The following is an 18,482-nucleotide window of genomic DNA, read 5'->3' as shown; positions in this document are numbered from 1 at the left end:
CTTAACTAAGTAATCACTGCAAAAAAATTAGCACATTAAAACTAACTTACATTTTTTTTGCAGGTTTTTTGACTTATCGCTGCCGGCAGGGCTGCAGAGACAGGTTTGACCGGTCACTATTCTGGGCACGCCGTACGGTCGGGAGTGTGCCGAAAATCAATCGCAAACGCAATCGAAGTCGTTGCACGTCAGCGCACCTCCCCCCGCCGGTACTTGGAAGCACCGCCGCAAACAGGCACCCGAGGATCCCGCCCTGGCTTTGCGACCGGGTTTGCACTACAGGGTAAATCGTGGTGGAAACCCGGTCACAAACCTCTCGAAAATCCAGCCCGTAATGTAGATTAAAATCTCCCATGATTACTCTTATTACATGTGTTTCTAATTTCCTGATTTATACTCTGCCCTACGTTGCAATTACTGTTTGGGGGCCTATAAACAACTCCCACCAATATTTTCTGCCCCTTGCTGTTTTCTTCACTCCACCCAAACTAAGTTTACTTTATTTTCAGAGCGAAGATCCTTTCTCTCCACTGTCTTTATCCCATCCTTTATTAGGACCACCCTTCCTCCTTTCCCATTTTGCCCATCTCTTCTAAAAAAAAATGTTAAGTATCCTGTAATATTTAGTTCCCAACCTTGGCCACTTTGCAACCACGGCTCCATAATGGCTATTCGATCAAAACTATTAATTTCTATCTGCACTTTTAATTCATCTATTTTGTTGAGAATGTTTTGCGCACAGATATATTGCCTTTAGCTTTGACTTCTTTCTATTCTTCCCTGATGTCACTGTAGTCACTGATGCCTTATTACCTTTGTTACTCTGTCACTGCCCGACTCACTCGGCTTATTTTTACCCAAAACTCTCCTGTTCTAGAGCCTGGACATTGCTCTTTGCTGAATCCACCCACTCATTAGTTTAAAGCCCTGTCTACTGCCCTAGTTATTCGGTTCACCAGGACACTGGTTCCAGCCTGGTTCAAGTGGAGCCCGTCCCAACGGAACAGCTCCCTCTTTCCCCAGTATTGGTGCCAGTGCCCCATGAACCAAAACCCCTTCCTCCCACATCACTGAGCCATACTTAAACCTCAAATCGGTTTGTCCCCAAGCCAGTGCTCACTGGGGTAAACTATCTTGTATAAATCACGTATAATCATTTTAGCTCATGAGGAATGCTGGCTTGCCTACATAAGCAGTTTTGGATATAAGCCCAAACTATTAACACCCAAATCACATATCTGTTCAACCTTTTCTTTGATGAAGATAAATTTCAGTTGCTTCTTGATAAACCTCAAGAAATGAAGATTCAGGCACATCATTCTACTTTGGGAAAGTTGCAGATAAGATATGCTCCCAATGAATTAATTGATTTGATGGTGCCACAAAGAATTACAAATGTAATCAGTGCATTTCTTAACTTCACTTACTGTAGGATTCTGGTGCATGATCTAGAGAGGCACTCAATAGGCAGCTGACATCCTCGTGACTGCCAGGGCATGTGCCCTTAATTATAATAGCAAAAGACTTGGAGTCTTAATCCAGCAGTGGGCTTTATAAAAGTGCCTGCTTTTATTTTAACGTAGTCATTTAAAACTTTAGTCTTGCAAGTAGTATTTTTTTTAGTAATTCTCAAAACTTAACTTTATCTTGCGGCCCGGGGAGCGGGGGGGGGGGCTTCCCAGAAGATTTCCCCAAAACTATCTTCCTTCAAAAGATTATCGAAAGACTAGGATAGATCAGATATTACTAAATGCAAACTTTAATCCGAGCCTGACCTGGGACAGACTACTGCATGCTGTGGATGTCTAGCTTCAGCTTTTTGGGGCAGTGTCTTGCAGCTAAATGGCAAAATCATGCAAATAATTACTTCCCTCCAAGTTGTATTAGTGTCCAACTCCCCTACCTTTAGATAAACTCCATAACCACAATTTTTGGGTTTTTACTTGATATTTCCTCAGGTTCAGCATCACCAGTCACTCCCATAAGTAAATATGACGGCATGAAAAATGCACTCTAATATCTAATTAAATGACAGCATAACAGGGATCATAACAGAACCCATGCTCTATATTCTGGCTACTGAAATGTAACATGACTTCACATGCTAACTTAGAAAATAAACAGACTTTCAAAACACAGATCACTGTCAGAGGAAAAAGGAGCACGAGAGCAACAGACCTTTCTCTGAGCTCAGTCTTAAGTGTGTGTGTGTGAAGACCATATAACTTTCATGATCTAAATAACTTACAACAGACATGTCACCAATGCCAAATAAAGGCAAAATCTTTTATTAATGGATTGAGATGCCCCATATAAGCTACAGCCAAACATTTAATTTAGCAGTGCCGTTGCTGTTAAGTTTATAATGGGTCATGATCCCTCCTGACTTCGCGCAGTGGCCCTGCTAGCTTCAGACTCCTGCAGTTAAAACCATGCAGCCAAATACAAGCCTCAAGCCTACAATTTAAAGCTGCTGGGTGCAGAAAGGACATCGAAGAATCACAGGCCTGATCCATGTCTACAACCCAGACCCAGCTGGCAAACAAATTCACTACCTCAGGATGTTTCAATTTACATGGGATTGCTTGATTAATTGATCTGTACTAAATACTGTGAATAGCTTGCTTGATGGCATCAATCTGCAGTGCTCACTGATGGCGAAGCACACGGGACTGGAAATGATTGCCCTTGTTGGGTGTTTTGTATTAGACTAGCCACGAGATCAGATGCCTCTGCAGATCCTTGGTTCCCTTTGTCACATAATCTGAGTGTAAGCAACATATTTAGTTCCTTATTTCTTGGAATGCTCTCATTGGTCACTACTCGATATCCAAATGCATAAATTCCTTCAAAACGTTTAGCTTTCTCCAATTGTGCAAAATAAGCTTGCCTAATTGATTTACAATGAACGAGGAAGCAACAACCTTCACAAGTTTGCAGGTGCAAAAAGACTTGCATTTATATAGCGTCTTTCATGGTGTCAGGAAGTCCCATTGTGCATTACAGCCAATGAAATACTTCTGAAATATTTTAACATGGCAGAAAATCTGTACAGCAAGATCCCACAAAGAGCAATGTGATAATTACCAGATAACACACTTTCAGATATTGGTTGAAAGATAAATATTGGCCAGGCCAGTGGGGAGAACACCCCTGCTCTTCAAAATAGTGTCATGGGATCTTTTAAGTCCACTTGAGAGGATAGACAGCCGCTTGGTTTAACATTTTATTCGAAAGATGGCACCTACGACAGTGCAGCCGTCTTTCAATACTGCACGGGACTAAAGTGTTCAAGATTTTAGTCCAAACTTTTGACTCAGTAGAGTGTGTTACCAATGAAACACACCTGACATCTAACAGGCATAGTCTCGGAGACCCATTTTCAATATTGTTGGATCTATTTCTTCTAGAAATTTGATTCTGTTCTGACAATACACACTTCTATTTCAGCATAATCCCTTCTTGTAGTTTGAGACATCCATCATGTTCTGCCTGGACCACTCCATATCCTAGATCAGTCATAATGCACCGAACATCTTGAACTCTGTCCAACAGCTTCAGGAAATGTTATGGAGTTACAAATGATAGTCCAGTGCAACACAAATTCCAAAACATTGTGACAAAGATTGCAACCACTACAGATTCTTTTGGCAGTCAGATCTTCTAGCATGGACAATTGGCATCCAACTCTGAGAGACCTTGCCTTGTCCAGCCGAGTTTAGGTTGAATCTACTGAGGGAATCTTGGCCTCGAATTACTTCTGTTTGTGTCCAGAGACATGTGTCAGCATGGTTCAAATCAATTATGGCGTCTAAAAATTCACGGAATGTTGGGTGCAACTGAGTTACACGCGCAAACCGAATACGCCCAAATCTCCTCGCTCTTTTACAGCTGTTTATCAATCCCTCCGCTTGTACACACTAGCCAAGCCTTGAAGTTATACAATATTTTCTGCTTCTTTTCATGCATTTTTATGGCACAAGTACAAGTCATCTTAATTATTGAAGCGCTTCTCAGATTGCAATTTCTTAAACACGGTTGAATGAGTTGTAACTTCAATTTTCATACTTGGAGAAATATCTGTTGTGCATTTGGTGCTTTCCTTGGGCCCCGATTGTTCATACGATTTATGCCCATTTAACATCCGGGCGTATTCTAAAAGACTGCAGGAAATTTGAGCGTAACACAACAGCAACAGAATGGGAGCGGGAATGGGCACACCTTCAAGTCTAACTTCCGGGTTGCGGCCAAGGAGTAAATTTCAGGCCCATTTGATTAACTTGGTCAAGTCCATACAAATTTAGATTTTAAGTTATTTGGTTTTGAAATATAAACAGTCATCCAACATCTTCTTCGTCTCTTTTACGGATACCACCTTTTTATTTCCAATTTTTAAAGGTTGTATCCAAATTCTCATACGACCATCGTGGGATTTGAATTCACATTCTGGATCATCAGTGCAGGCCTCTGGATTACGAGCCCAGTAACACCACTACACTACCACAACCTATGCAGCGCCGACACCCAAACCTATGTGGGAACACCAGAGGAGCAGCGGGCAGTTAAAAGAGCGAGCAGCAAGCTATGGCAGGGAGCAGCACAAGCAGGTAAGAGAGGGTGACAATGGAGAACAGGGAGACTACAGTCGACGTCACAGGAAACCAGGGATGTGACTGGTTGGTGAGTTTTTCCTCTCTTTTCTTGTTTTAAATTAAGGACATTAAATTAGGGGCCGGAATTTAAAAACAATCTAATTAATTAAATACATTATAGATGGCAGAGCAGGCAATGTGTCACTGCTGCAGCATGTGGAAGCTGGTGGACACCATTGAGGTCCACGACTCCCACATCTGCAGCTCGAGGAACTTCTGCTCCGCTTTGATGAGCTGGAAACAGCTGCAGACACTGCAACACATCAGGGAGGGGGAGTGTTACCTGGACGCCACGATCCAGGAGCAAGTCACACCAATTAGATTAATTAATTCAAATTCAATCTGTGGTCAGGGACAGGAGGGTGTGACGACGAGTGAGGAAGGTATGGGGACTCAGGATGGAGTGATGGAGGAGCCTCAGCCCTTGTCCAACAGTTTCGAGGCCTTTACTCCCTGTGTGGACAAGAGCAGGGACTGCAGGGAGCATGAGCAAACTGACCACAGCACCATGGTACAGGGGGCCATTCAAGTGGGGGGGGTAGTAAAAAAGCAACAGTGGTATGGGACAGTATCATTAGGGTGATAGATATTGTTCTCTGCAGCCAAGAGCGTGAGTCCCAAAAGCTGTGTTGTCTGCCCAGTGCCAGGGTTAAGGACATCTCCTCTGGGCTGGTGAGGAACTTGGAGTGGGAGGGGGGGGAGGGGAGAAGATCCAATTGTCATGGTCCACGTGGGTACCAACAACATAGGTAGGGCAAACAAAGAGGCTCTGCTGAGGGATGATGAGCAGCTAGGGGACAAGTTAAAAAGCAGAACTAAGATCAGAGTTAAACAGATGGCTCAAAGACTGGTGTGGGAGAAATGGGTTTTGGTTCATAGGACACTGGCACCAGTACTGGGGTAAGAGGGAGCTGTTTCATTGGGACAGACTCCACTTAGACCGTGCTGGGACGAGAGTACTGGCGAATCGAACAACTAGGGCTGTAGAGGGGGTTTTAAACTAATTAGTTGGGGGGGGGGGGGGGGGAAGGATTCAGGTGAGCGAAAATTTAAAAAGTCAATGAGAAGGCAAAAGAGCAGAGTAGCACTGGGGAAAATGAAAACCAGAGCATGACAGGAAAGGACAGACTATATAAACAAAGGTGAATAAGAAAGTGCAGTCAAAGCAGGAAAAAAAAAATGGTACAAAACAAAATTTAAAAGCTCTTTATCTGAATGCATATATTCGTAAAATAGATGAGTCGACGGCACAAAGATAGAAATGGGTATGATCCAATAGTCACTAGAGAGACGTGCTTGCAAGGTGACCAAGGCTGGGAACTAAATATTCAGGGGTATTTGACAATTCGGAAGGACAGATAGAAGAGAAGAGGTGGGGTAGCTCTGTTCATAAAGGATGGGATCAGTGCAGTAGTGAGAAACAATATTGGCTCAGAAGATCAAGATGTTGAATCAGTTTGGGTGGAGATGAGGAATAATAAGGGGGAAAAAGTCGTTGGTGGGTGTAGTCTATAGGCCCCCCCCCCAACAGTAGCTACACTGCTGGACAGAGTATAAATCAAGAAATAATGGAGGCTTGTAAAAATGGAACAGCAATAATCATGGGCGATTTTAACTTTCATATTGATTGGACAAAGCAAATTGGCCAGGTTAGCATTGAGGAAGAATTTATAGTGTGTATCCGGGATAGTTTCCTTGAACAGTACATTGCAGAACCAACCAGGGAGCAGGTTATCTTAGATCTAGTCCTGTGTAATGAGACAGGATTAATAAACGATCTCCTAGTAAAGGATCCTCTAGGAATGAGTGACCATTTCAAATTCAGTTGGAGGGTGAGAAAGTTGGATCTCAAACCAGTGTTCTAAGCTTAAATAAGGGAGACTACAAAGGTATGAGGGCAGAGTTGGCTAAAGTGGACTGAGAAAATAGATTAAAGAGTGGGACAGTTGATGCAGTGGCAAACATTGATATTTCATAATTGAACAGCAGTTTGGAAAAACGCAAATTTAACACCCCTATTTAAAAAAAGGAGGCAGATAGAAAGCAGGAAACTATAGACCAGTTAGCTTAACTTAATCTGTCATATGGTGTCCATTATTAAGGAAGCAGTAGCAGGACATTTGGAAAAGCATAATTCAATCAAGCAGTCAACATGGTTTTATGAAAGGGAAATCTTGTTTGAAAAATTTGCTCGAGTTCTTGGAGGATGTATCGAGCAGGGTGGATAAAGGGGAAACCAGTGGATGTGGTGCATTTGGATTTCTACAAGGCATTCGATAATATGCCACATAAAAAGGTTATTGCATAAGTTGAAAGTTCACGGGGTTGGGGGTAATATATTAGCATGGATAGAGGATTGGCTAACAGGAGAGAGAGTCGGGATAATGGGTCATTTTCCAGTTGGCAAACAGTGATTAGTGGGGTGCCGCAAGGATCAGTGTTGGGGCCTCAACTATTTACAATCTATATTAATGACTTGGATGAAGAGACTGAGTGTAATGTAGCCAAGTTTGCTGACGATAAAGATGTGACACAGCAAATTGTGAGGAGGACACAAAAAATCTGCAAAGGGATATAGACAGGCTGTGAGTGGGCAAAGTTAACAGATGGAGTATAATGTGAGAAAAGAGGTTCTCCACTTTGGCAGAAATAATAAAAAAGCAAATTATAATTTAAATGAAGAAAATTGTAAAGTGCTGCAGTACAGAGGGACCTGGGGGTCCTTGTGCATGAAACACAAAAAGTTAGTATACAGGTACAGCAAGTAATCAGGAAGGCAAATGGAATGTTGGCCTTTATTGCAAGGGGGATAGAGTATAAAAGCAGAGACGTCCTGCTACAACTGTACAGGGTATTGGCGAGGCCACACCGAGAGTACTGCGTACAGTTTTGGTGTCTGTATTTAAGGATATGCTTGCATTGGAGGCTGTTCAGAGAAGGTACACTTGGTTAATTTCAGAGATGAGGGGGGCTGACGTTTGAAGATAGGTTGAGCTTATACTCATTGGAGTTAAGAATGAGAGGTGATCTTATCGAAACAGAAGATAACGAGGGGGGCTCTGCAAGGTGGACGCAGAGGATATTTCCACACATAGGGGAAACTAAAACTAGGGGGCATAGTCTCAGAAGGGGCCGCCCATTTAAAACTGAGATGAGGAGGAATTCCTGGAGGGTTGTAAATGTGTGGAATTCTCTGCCCCAGAGAGCTGTGGAGGCTGGGTCATTGAATGTATTTAAGGCAGAGATACAGACTTTTGAGTGATAAGGGAGTAAAGGGTTATGGGGATCAGGCAGGGAAGTGGAGCTGAGTCCATGATCAGATCAGCCATGATCTTACTGAATGTCGGAGCAGGTTCAAGGGGCCAAATGGCCTACTCCTGCTCCTATTTCTTACCTCTGTGGCACCTTAAAATTAATGACTGCAGCAGACCCAACCAAGTTCATTGCCAAGAGAATTCAGATCCTGCAGCAGGGTATCAATGGTCTATCCACATTAATGCTAGGTGGGAAAGTAAGCTGCGAGGAGAACACAGAATTTGCAAATGTATATACACAGGTTAAGTGAGTGGGCAAGAAGCATAATGTTAGTCACCTTGGTAGAAAGAATAGAAAAACAGATTTTAAATGGTGTAAAATGATTAAATGTTGGTGTTTAGAGGGATTTGGTTGACAAAGTTAACATTGCAGGTACCACAAGCAATTAGGAAAGCAAATGGTATGTTGATCTTTACTGCAACAGAGTTAGAGTACAAGAGTAAGGAAGTCTTGCTGCAATTGTACAGGGTTTTGGTGAGATCACAACCTGGAGTGCTGTGCACAGTTTTGGTCTCCTTACCTAAGGAAGGATATACTTGCCTTAGAGGCGGTGCAACAAAGGTTCACTAGATTGTTTCTTGGGATGTGAGGGTTGTCCTATGAGGCAAGATTGAGTAGAAGGGGCCTATACTCTGGAATTATGAGAGGTGATCTAATTGAAATATGTACGATTCTGAGGGGGCTTGACGGGGAGATGCTGAGGGTCCGTTTCCCTGGTTGGATAATCTAGAACTAGGGGGTAGCACCTCAGGATAAAGGGTCAGCCATTTAGGACTGAGATGAGGAGAAATTTATTCACTGAGGGTTGTGAATCTTTGGAATTCTCTGCCCCAGAGAGCTGTGGATGCTCAGTCGTTGAGTATATTTAAAACAGCAATCAATAGATTTTTGGACTCCAAGGGAATCAAAGGATATGGAGGTCAGTCAGCAAAGAAGTTGAGGTTGAAGATTGTGGAAGTACAGGCCATAAGGTCATTGGTCTTTGCAGATAAAGCAGAACCAATTTCCCCCAACACCAAGTCCGAGTACACACTGTCAATTTCAGCAGGAAAGCAGCTAATTACCTCAGACTTACTGGCACCAACTCGGCTAGTTAGGCATGAAAAGGAGGGTATAAAGATAGACAGGTTCAGACAGTCCATAGCGAGGACTTAGGAGTAACACTCGGCAGAAGTCGGCACCAAGGAAGAGACCCTTGACGGAACAGTGTTATGACTAATCATCCAGGGACCTATTGGGTAACTAAAATATAAGTGGTGAATCTTGTACTACTTCTGTATTAAACGAACATTAACAGTACCGCCATTTTCTAGTGCGTCATTTGGTATTTAACTCAAGAACCGTGGCAGGCAACTAGTCACACGACTAGCGAAATTGCCGTTCGAGCAACAAAGATTTTATTGAATGGCAGAGCAAGCTTGAGAGGCCTGCTCTTAATTCTTATGTTGTTCTGTTCTTAATGGCTGGCCTTTCATCGGTGTAACTTGAGCTCATCCAAAACTCAGCTGGCTGTATCCTAACTCACACCAAGTCCCACTCACCCATCACCCCTGCGCTCGCTGAATTATACTCATTGGAGTTCCCACTATAATTCCCACCCTAAACCTCTCCGCCTCTCTCCTCCTTTAAAACGCTCATTAAAAAACCTACTATTTTGATCACTCATCCCATTCTCTCCTTATGTGGCTGTGTATCAAATCACTCCTGTGCAGGGACTTGGGATGTTTTACCATGTTAAATGCACTATATAAAATTTAGTAGTTATGTGTACCTGGATCTCTTGACCTCCACTGTTCCTAGCTTTTCACCATTTAAGAAATACTTAAATCTATTTTTTTTTGTCCAAAATGCATGACCTCACGCTCATCTGTATTGAAATCCATCTGCCACAATTTTGCTCTATCAAAAATGGTGTTCCGCTCGATTACAAAATGTTTTTCGAAATGGATCTTATAATGTTTCATGAATATCACCATTATTCTTGGACAGTTGAAAAGAACATTAAATTTCTTTGGTTTGCTCACCCATTAAATTAGTGCATTACTCCAATTCCGTTTTTTTTTAAATCTAAGCCTGAAGCAACTCTAATCTTTCAAAACACTTTCACCACCTTGGCCATTCTGCTGGCTTACTGAAACAAACCAATCTGTTGGAATTTCTCTGCTTTTACAATTTCTTCTACCTAATTTTAGGCCTCGTCATTTTCACACCTGTTTGGTCTCCATCAAACTTAAAGTTTGTAGACAATTCTTGATGAACAATCCCTGCCACCGTAATATATTATGGGTTATTCTACAAGAGACTCAGGTGCAAGAGATCTCTAGAACATAATTTTATTTACAACTCGTCAATCCCCTATGGCATTGTACATAGGGAGTCAAAACCAAGTGAAGTCATCAGGTAAAATGGAGTTAGAGGGCAGGTGATGCAAACATAATTCAGCATCCATTTTAAAGTCACTGTTCATTTTTAAATATTTTCTATTATAAATTGTCGAGTTATAAAAAAAGCTGCCCGTGTAAACTTGCCGCAAAGTATATCTTGCAATTATGTTAAGGTTACATTAGGCAGTTCTATTATAAAAGTAGACAAGAATTTATAATGGAAATGCTCAGTGCAAACATATACATTTTAATATATTAGGAGTCAGTCTCCCTCATCATTGCACAAGGTAAGTTGGAGGTGTGTTAAGCTGTATTTAAGATGGGGATTGCAGCAAAATGTGGCAAGTGATTTCCTTCCCATCCTCTTTCCCACTCACACTTTCCCAACCCCTCACTCCCATCACCACGCCTATCTTTTCCCCTTTGAACTATCCACCCTACCCCTGGAACCTGCCCTTTTCCCTTGTATTTTAGCTCACCATTCTACTTCTCTTAGGCAGTCCCTCGAAGTCGCGGATTACTTGCTTCCACACTAACAGGAGTTCGAAGGTGGCTGATTGAGTCTAATGTGGGATCTACCGACTGTCACAGGTGGGGCGGGTGGGTGGGGTGCTTGGTTTGTCGGATGCTCCTTCCGCTGTTCGTACTTGACTTCCGCGTGCTCCCGACAAAGAGACTCTGAAATGTTCGGCGCCTTTCCGAATGCTTCTTCCCCACTTCGAGCGGTCATGGGACGGGGATTCCCAAGAGTCGGTTTGATGTTACTTTTTTTTTCTCCCCCCAAGGAGGCTTGGAGGTTGTCCGTGGAGCATTTTCTCTACCCTCCTGGGGCTTGCTTGCCATGACGGAGCTCTGAGCAGAGGGCTTGTATCAGGCAGGCAGACTACGTGGCTCGCCCTTCGGAGCTGATCGAAGCATTGACCAGGCTCAATGCTGGGGATGTTGGCCTGAGCGAGAACAGACGTTGGTATGCCTATCCTGCCAATGGATTTGCAGAGACAGCATTGGTGGTACTTCATGTTTTGAGGTGTCTACTATACACATTGTCCATGTCTCTTGAGGCATAGAGGGTGGGAATCTATACTACGCTGTAGACCATGAGCTTGGTGCCAGGTTTGGGACCTTTGGTCTTCAAACACAATTATCCTCAGGCGACCAAAGGCTGCACTGGTACACAATGCAGTGTTGGGTTTCATCATCGATGTCTGCTCTCGCTGACAGGAGGCTCCCAAGGTATGGAAAGTGGTCCACGCTGTCCAAGGTCGTCACTTTTCTTGAAAATGGTCACGATTACAGCATCCGAGATCCCCTGACATGCTCTCCTCCTTCTAGATACAAGTGGTGAGGTCATGGATTCGCTTTAAGGGCACCTCTGCCATGCTTTAGTACTTCTGCTCGTGAGGCAGTGTTTTTCAGCTGCTGGATGGCCTATTCAAAGCTCACCATTAACCCTCCATCCACTCCCCCAAGAGATGGTGGTGGGACACCCAAGGCTGCATCACCCTCAATCATTTTTCCTCCTCTCTCCCACCATACCATCATATCTGTTTCTCTCAAAGGGGCTTTGCTTGCTTTCAAAATTCAACTGTCTACCCTTCCCCTCCGCCAATTTGAATAATGTCTCGCAGGTTTTAGGAATTAGATACGGTTATATATGCAGACTATAGATATACTCTGTGTAGTCACTGTATAGTTGCATAAGATGGGAGACTTGTTTACCTGATGTACGATCAATAAGGTTTACACTGTATATACATACTGACACCACTAGAGGGTGCAACTGGTGGAGACCGGGGTTTCCTGCCCTGGTGTCAGGGGCTGTATAAAAGGGGAGCCACCATGCGGCTGCCTCACTCTGAAGTTAGGAATAAAAGGACCAAGGCCACTACAGTTTGACTACAACACATTACCTTGTGGAGTCATTCATAAGTACATTACGGACATAATAGATACTGTCTCAGATGTCAATGATTAGCATTGACTGTTCCTAACTTAAAAAACGCAACTAGAATAATCAGCTTCAAAATTCAAGTTTTTAAAAAACAATTGAAATAATGGTCCATGAAAAGGGCATGCTTTCTCATTTCTGCAAGTTATATAAACAAAACCAAGTTCAGTACAGTAATTCTCAGACATTCCATTTTATAAAAAAAATTTAACTTACTTCAGTAAAGGTTTTGAAATTCTCCCTCCAGCTTTTATTTTCTTGAGCAGAAACTGCTAGCAGCTATAGAAAAAATATTCCTCAGTATAGTACTGATGCAACCTGGGAAATTAGGGGTACTGCACATGCTCAGACGATCCAAATCAAGTTTGTAAGATTATAGCTGTGGGAAAATGTATCAACTTCAAATCCAGCCTTGAGAGAAGTGGAAGCCTTCAAGTAAAAATTTTAATGAAGGCACTTAAAATACTAAAAGGTAATTCAATGGGTACATTTAATTGTGTTGTGAAATATAGAACCCAGAAAAATTATACATTGCCTCGAAGTTTTCGGATGCCTATATTTTAACAGAATTACGAGTTGTGCTGTATAGAAATGTTGGCACCTGTTTGATACTTTTACTGCAAGGGTACTACAGTATTAACATGCTACTCATTCAGACTTGGCCATTTCAGTAGAAATTTGACAACCCAATTGTAGCAATACCCTGTAGTGTGGGCTGACCGTGAAGCATTGGGCCATGACTAATCTGTGAAGTACTTGATCATTACTTTAGGCCAGAATGCATTTCCATATGTTATGTTGAAAAATATAATTATCGTCTATACATTTAAAAAATATTCCAAAGGATCTTTAAACAAGACAAAAGAATGGAAATGATTTCCAAGCTATTTATAGGACATCTGAAAGGATCACAGGTCCAGAGCTAGTGATCTTTACTGCACAAGTCATCTGAAAATTATTTTCCACCTTTCCCTCCCCCTCTAAATTTGACTATTTAACAGTTGCAGTAGGCTAGGGGAAAAACAAGGAGGCAGTTATATTATGGGAGTGCAGCCGACAGCAAGTTTCTGGTTCTCTCTCCCCATATTACAAATACCCAGAATTTGGGGAACCAATTGCCTTGGGATCTCATGAAAATATGGGCTTAAGAATGTGTGATCAAGTTAAGAGAAGCAGTTTGTGAAGTAAATATGGGGAGTCTGCACTTGCACTGTATATAGCAATTGGGTGTCTGCATTACACTAACCCAGAACAGCAGCAAAATGCAAAGTAAAAAGGAGATGAGCAGGACAAGGATGTCACTCTCCTTAGACAGAAATCATAAAAATACATTGTGTAAAAAGACTTCAAAATAGTTTTTGAATACCTACATGCTTGAAACAGGAGGAGAATTGTCAAAGGCCCCAGAAGCAAGAGGACAACCAATAATGGCGGGACTGGAGCTTGGGACACAACTCGAACAGCAGTTTAAAAAAAAGCATGTGCCAATGCTGTCCAGAGATGCTCCCCATGATCACCAGAGAAATGCAAAAAAAGTGAGCAAATGTGTTTCCAGGAAGGTTAATTTTCTTAACCAATAACTGGAAATTTATTGGCCTGGAATTTGCAGTCAGCGGCGAAGCAAAGGTAACTGCCGCTGGCCCGGAAGAAAGCTGCCCACAAAGATCTTGCGATCTCTGTGGCGAGAAGTTTATCTTTTTCGACTCGCAAGTGGTTTCAATGCAAGATAATGGGGATATCCTCCAGTGCTCTGCTGTAACAAGCTGTCAATTCTCAGACAGGAACCAGACTTCTTGAAATGTCACAGGGAGCAAAACAAAGATTGGGGTTCTCACATGGGGAAAAGGTGAACCTGAAAGAAATATGAACAAACTTTTAAAAAAGATATTAAAAATGTTTTCAAAGTTCCTTAAAAATCTTATAATGGAGAAATTTCACACTCCACAAAATTAAAATTTGTTTTACAGGACCATAAGTTAACAGTCAATACACTTAAAACCCCAGTTACACCTAATCCAACAAGGACTAACTTTTAATGGGGTATTTAACAGCAATATTACCTCGAAAAAGCCCAAGTTTTTATCAATTTCTCGGATTACAGGCTGGGGGGGGGGGGGGGGGGGGTCAAAGCAGAGTCTGTGTCGGAGCACAGATCACCACGTTTACATGCACTTGCGCTACATTCTGAATTTCCTGTCAGTTTCAAAAGGGGCAGTTACAGCGACTGCTGTTAGTTCACCGTTATTACTCACTGCAAATTCCAGGTTCAATTATTGGTTGTGTTCAAGAAGCACAAAGTGCAACTGGTAATAAAAGTCAAACCCAATGTAGCAAAGCTATGTTTAGTGAACGTTTAGCAAAGCTAGCAGCATACCAAGTGAGGTTCAGGAAACAATGTGCTTATGAAAAAGTGCAAAAACTTGCAGATACACTACTGCAAGATAGTTATGTAAATAAGCCATTCACTAGGATGCATGCAGAAAAGTTAGCTTATAAAACTTCTACTTTCCTGTTAAACATCTCTGAAAATGTGTCAGGTGTGAACTTGATCATTAATTAGTTTTTACAATTCAGTCTGTAGAATTATATTTGGGGTTTTAGTTTATTGTATGCACTCTTTACTGTAAATTTTCATTTAAACATTAGTTTCAGAACAAAACAAAAATAAAATTGAGATGTCTTTATCAACACACAAATTTTCTCACTTTAATTCAACATAAGAGCATATTAAATTGTATAATAGAAATATTTCAACTAAAAGCTAAGTTTTTGGATGCAACTGTAAAACTCTGCTTTTTGGTCCAAGCGCCAAAATGGCACAATTTTCTCCATGAAATGCAGCAGCTATGGAGATATAGTACAGGTGCAGCACCTTAAATCTAGAACCTTCAGGACAGAGGCCATTCCAGATTCTGGGCTTTCGTTTGCTTTGACATCACGAATCTGGAAAAACCCAAGCCCAGGTTTGATTCTGAAATCCAGAAATAACGTCAGAAAGGAGGGGAGGGGATTCCCGCCAAGGAGGTAGTCGTCTGGCGGACAGGCCCTGCCGAGGAGGCCCCAAGTTGCGAGCAGTGGCAAGGCGAGGCCCCAAGGTCGGCAGGGTCATCTGGTCAGGATTCTGGAACATTTTACGGATTCCGGACGACCCTGCCACCGATCATTCCGGAGTCTGGATTCTTGACACTGCACCTGTATTCAAGCTCAAATACTATTCTAATCATTCTTGGCTTGATCAAGGATTTGAGCTGTTACAATAGCAGTACTGTATTGTACCAATATGTGAACAGAAAGCTAAGTCAGCCTCCCACACTGCTACAGTGATGCCTGCAGGAGGCATTAATTCATTTTCCACTTGATTGAATTCCCTGTCCAAAGTCAGTCAGCTTTTCCCCGACTCATCTCAAATGTGAACGGCTTGGTACTAAGAATTTCAACAGACATCATCATCTCCCTTGTCTTGCTGGCTGAAGCAGCAAATGATACACTGCTAAGCATAAACCCACATTATTTTTTTTTCAAACCTTAACCAGGGAAAGCCACCCAATAGGCCACCGGAACAAACAGCTTACATAACCAGACTGAAGGTATACTATTAAAATGCACAGGTTTGCTGATTTTTTTGGACACCAAAGTTTCAACACTGATCACCTTACTCTTCTGGAACTTATGGACTGCAGATTCAACAATGTACACAAAACAGGACTGAGACACCTCTTGTATAAAAATAAACCATAGTTTGTGTTTCACCCAAGAACTTTGTCAATACATAAAAAATCTCATGAGGACCTGTACTGTATGAAATAAGGGAGCTGGCATAGAACATGGTTGCTTTCTTGGTCATTTGGTCACAGCACAATTTATCTGTATCATTAGGTTCTACCAACTGTTTTTCCCCACATTCCTGGCTCGTTTCTCAAAGTGAGAGCAACCCATGTATGAATTGAACAAGCTACTGTATGCATAAATTTTGTGAATAGCATTGTCACCAACTGTCACATTCCTCAAACTTTCGGGCAAAATTTCTCTCATCCCTGAAACTTCTATTTTCTCCTGGAGAACATAATCCAAACTTACCAGTCTACTGGTGACAGAAAATATCCACCAGAGTACAATGTCTGCTGAAATACTAATAAGCTTGAGTCATGCTTTTAGATATTCATCGATTGATCAGAAAAGAATGATGCCATTTGGTTCAGAAGGTATTAACTTATAAAAAAGTACATGCCATCAAAGATTGCCTTTTGGACAAAAGTAGCCTCTGGGACCAGAAGCACACACTCAATTTACAACAAGATCAAAAGCAGGGTTCAGTATGTAGATTCTGACTTCAGCAACTAATGATGGGTCCAGAGCATGAAGTGCAAATATTTAACAAATCTTTTCAAATTCAATTCAGCAAGCTTTTTATTTAATGGCTAAAATAGGGATGTGTGTCAGAATCTGCAACTTCAATCTGAACAATGTTTAAGTTTAAAAAAAATGAAATGACAAGTGCTCAGTAATTTAGCTCAGGAAAAATAGGATGTATACATTAGCAATTTCCCATTCTTTTTACGCCACTTAATGGAAGCAGAAGAGCTAAAAGCTGGATTGTTGCTGCCTCTCGAGAATCATTCTATAGACTGACAAAATATCAAATCACAGAACACGTTCTATTGGTCTGCTCTTTAAACTGGTCCAGTTTTTTTTTTAATTCTTCAAAAACAGACGATCCAACAAACCAGCCAGTGAACAGACAAAGGGAAACATTCTTTGTCTGTAATCACCGAGGTGTAAAAATCACTTACAATAAAATCTTGTACCATGCGTAGCAAGCTACATGTATTTCAGCATGCTAAGCCTTCCCTGAAGGGTGCTAGGTTCTCCCTAGCATCAGCAGTCAAGCACATTCAAGAACAAATCGCCTCAAATGAAATTTTGAATCCAAGCCAAGATTTCAAACTTGAGACCAAATACTAACTTCTGCTTCTGATGTCCAGGGAAGTTACAAAATTCACTTCCCAAATCTATAGGGCCACAAAACAAACCAGCAAATGAGCAATTAACACTAAAGGTCTGAAGTGCCATGGTTTGGAGGCTTGAAAGACAGACAGACTTGCATTTCTATAGCACCTGTCACCGGACATCTCAAGGCACTTTACAGCCAACTAAGTACTTTTGGAATATAGTCACTGCTGTAATGTGGTAAATAAGGCTTGTATAGTTCACTTCACTTCATAGTTTGGACACCATTGCTTTAATGAAATATTCACATGGCAATAATAATTGGGATGCAAAAATAAAAACAATTTTTTTTATATGACTTCCTGTGACGTTCAAGTTGTTTCACCTACGACCGTCCCTCCATCATGTCAGAAGTGGGAATGTTTGCTGATGACTGCAGTGGTCAGTGCGTTACAACTCAGATAATGAAGCAGTCCATGCCCACATGCAGCAAGATCTGGATGACATTCAGGCTTGGGCTGATAAGTGGCAAGTAATGTTTGCACCACACAAGTGCCAGGCAATGATTATCTCCAACAAGCAAGAGTCTAATCACTATCCCTTGACATTCAAAGGCATTACTATGGCTGAGTCTCCCACCATCAACATCCTAGGGGTCATCATTGACCAGAAATTTAACTGGACCAGCCACATAAATACTGTGACAAGAGCAGGTCAGAGGCTAGGTATTCTGCAGCAAGTGTCTCACCTCCTGACTGCCCAAAGCCTTTCCACCATCTACAAGGCACAAGTCAGGAGTGTGATGGAATACTATCCACTTGCTTGGGTGAGTGCAGCTGCAACACCACCCAAGAAGCTCGACATCATCCAGGACAAAGCAGCGCACTTGATTGGCACGCCATCCACTATCTTAAACATTCAATCCCTCCACCATCAGCACACCCGTGGCTGCAGTGTGCATCTACAAGATGCACAGCAGCAACTCACCTAGGCTTTTTCAGCAGCACATCCCAAACCCACCTCTACCACCTAGAAGGATAAGGGCAGCAGGTGCCTGGGAAGACCATAACCAAGTTCCACACCATCCTGATTTGGAAATATGTCGTTGTTCCTTCATCGTCACTGGGTCAAAATCTTGGAACTCCCTCCGTAATAGCACTGTAGGAGTACCTTCACCATACGGTCGGCAGCGGTTCAAGATGGCAGTTCACCACCATCTTCGAGGGCAATTAGCGA

The 18,482-nt window shown here is 42.1% G+C and overlaps 1 protein-coding gene across 5 annotated transcripts in view; it reads right to left on the bottom strand.

Annotated features, from left to right (window-relative positions):
* Positions 1 to 18,482, bottom strand: part of atp8a1 (ATPase phospholipid transporting 8A1) — a 509,869-nt gene that overhangs the window by 449,450 nt on the left and 41,937 nt on the right. The window contains exon 1 of one of the 5 annotated variants that reach the window (XM_070870245.1): positions 12,516 to 12,593. The exons of the other annotated variants lie outside the window; for them this stretch is intronic. The gene's annotated coding sequence lies outside the window, so the exon portion shown is untranslated. Of the gene's footprint in view, positions 1 to 12,515; positions 12,594 to 18,482 lie in introns of those variants that run through there. 5 annotated transcript variants of the gene reach the window in all.

The sequence above is a fragment of the Pristiophorus japonicus genome, chromosome 2, assembly GCF_044704955.1.
Source record: "Pristiophorus japonicus isolate sPriJap1 chromosome 2, sPriJap1.hap1, whole genome shotgun sequence".
Classification (NCBI taxonomy): domain Eukaryota; kingdom Metazoa; phylum Chordata; class Chondrichthyes; family Pristiophoridae; genus Pristiophorus; species Pristiophorus japonicus.
Note: the sequence above shows the minus strand (reverse complement) of the source record. Positions and strands in the feature narration are given on the sequence as shown.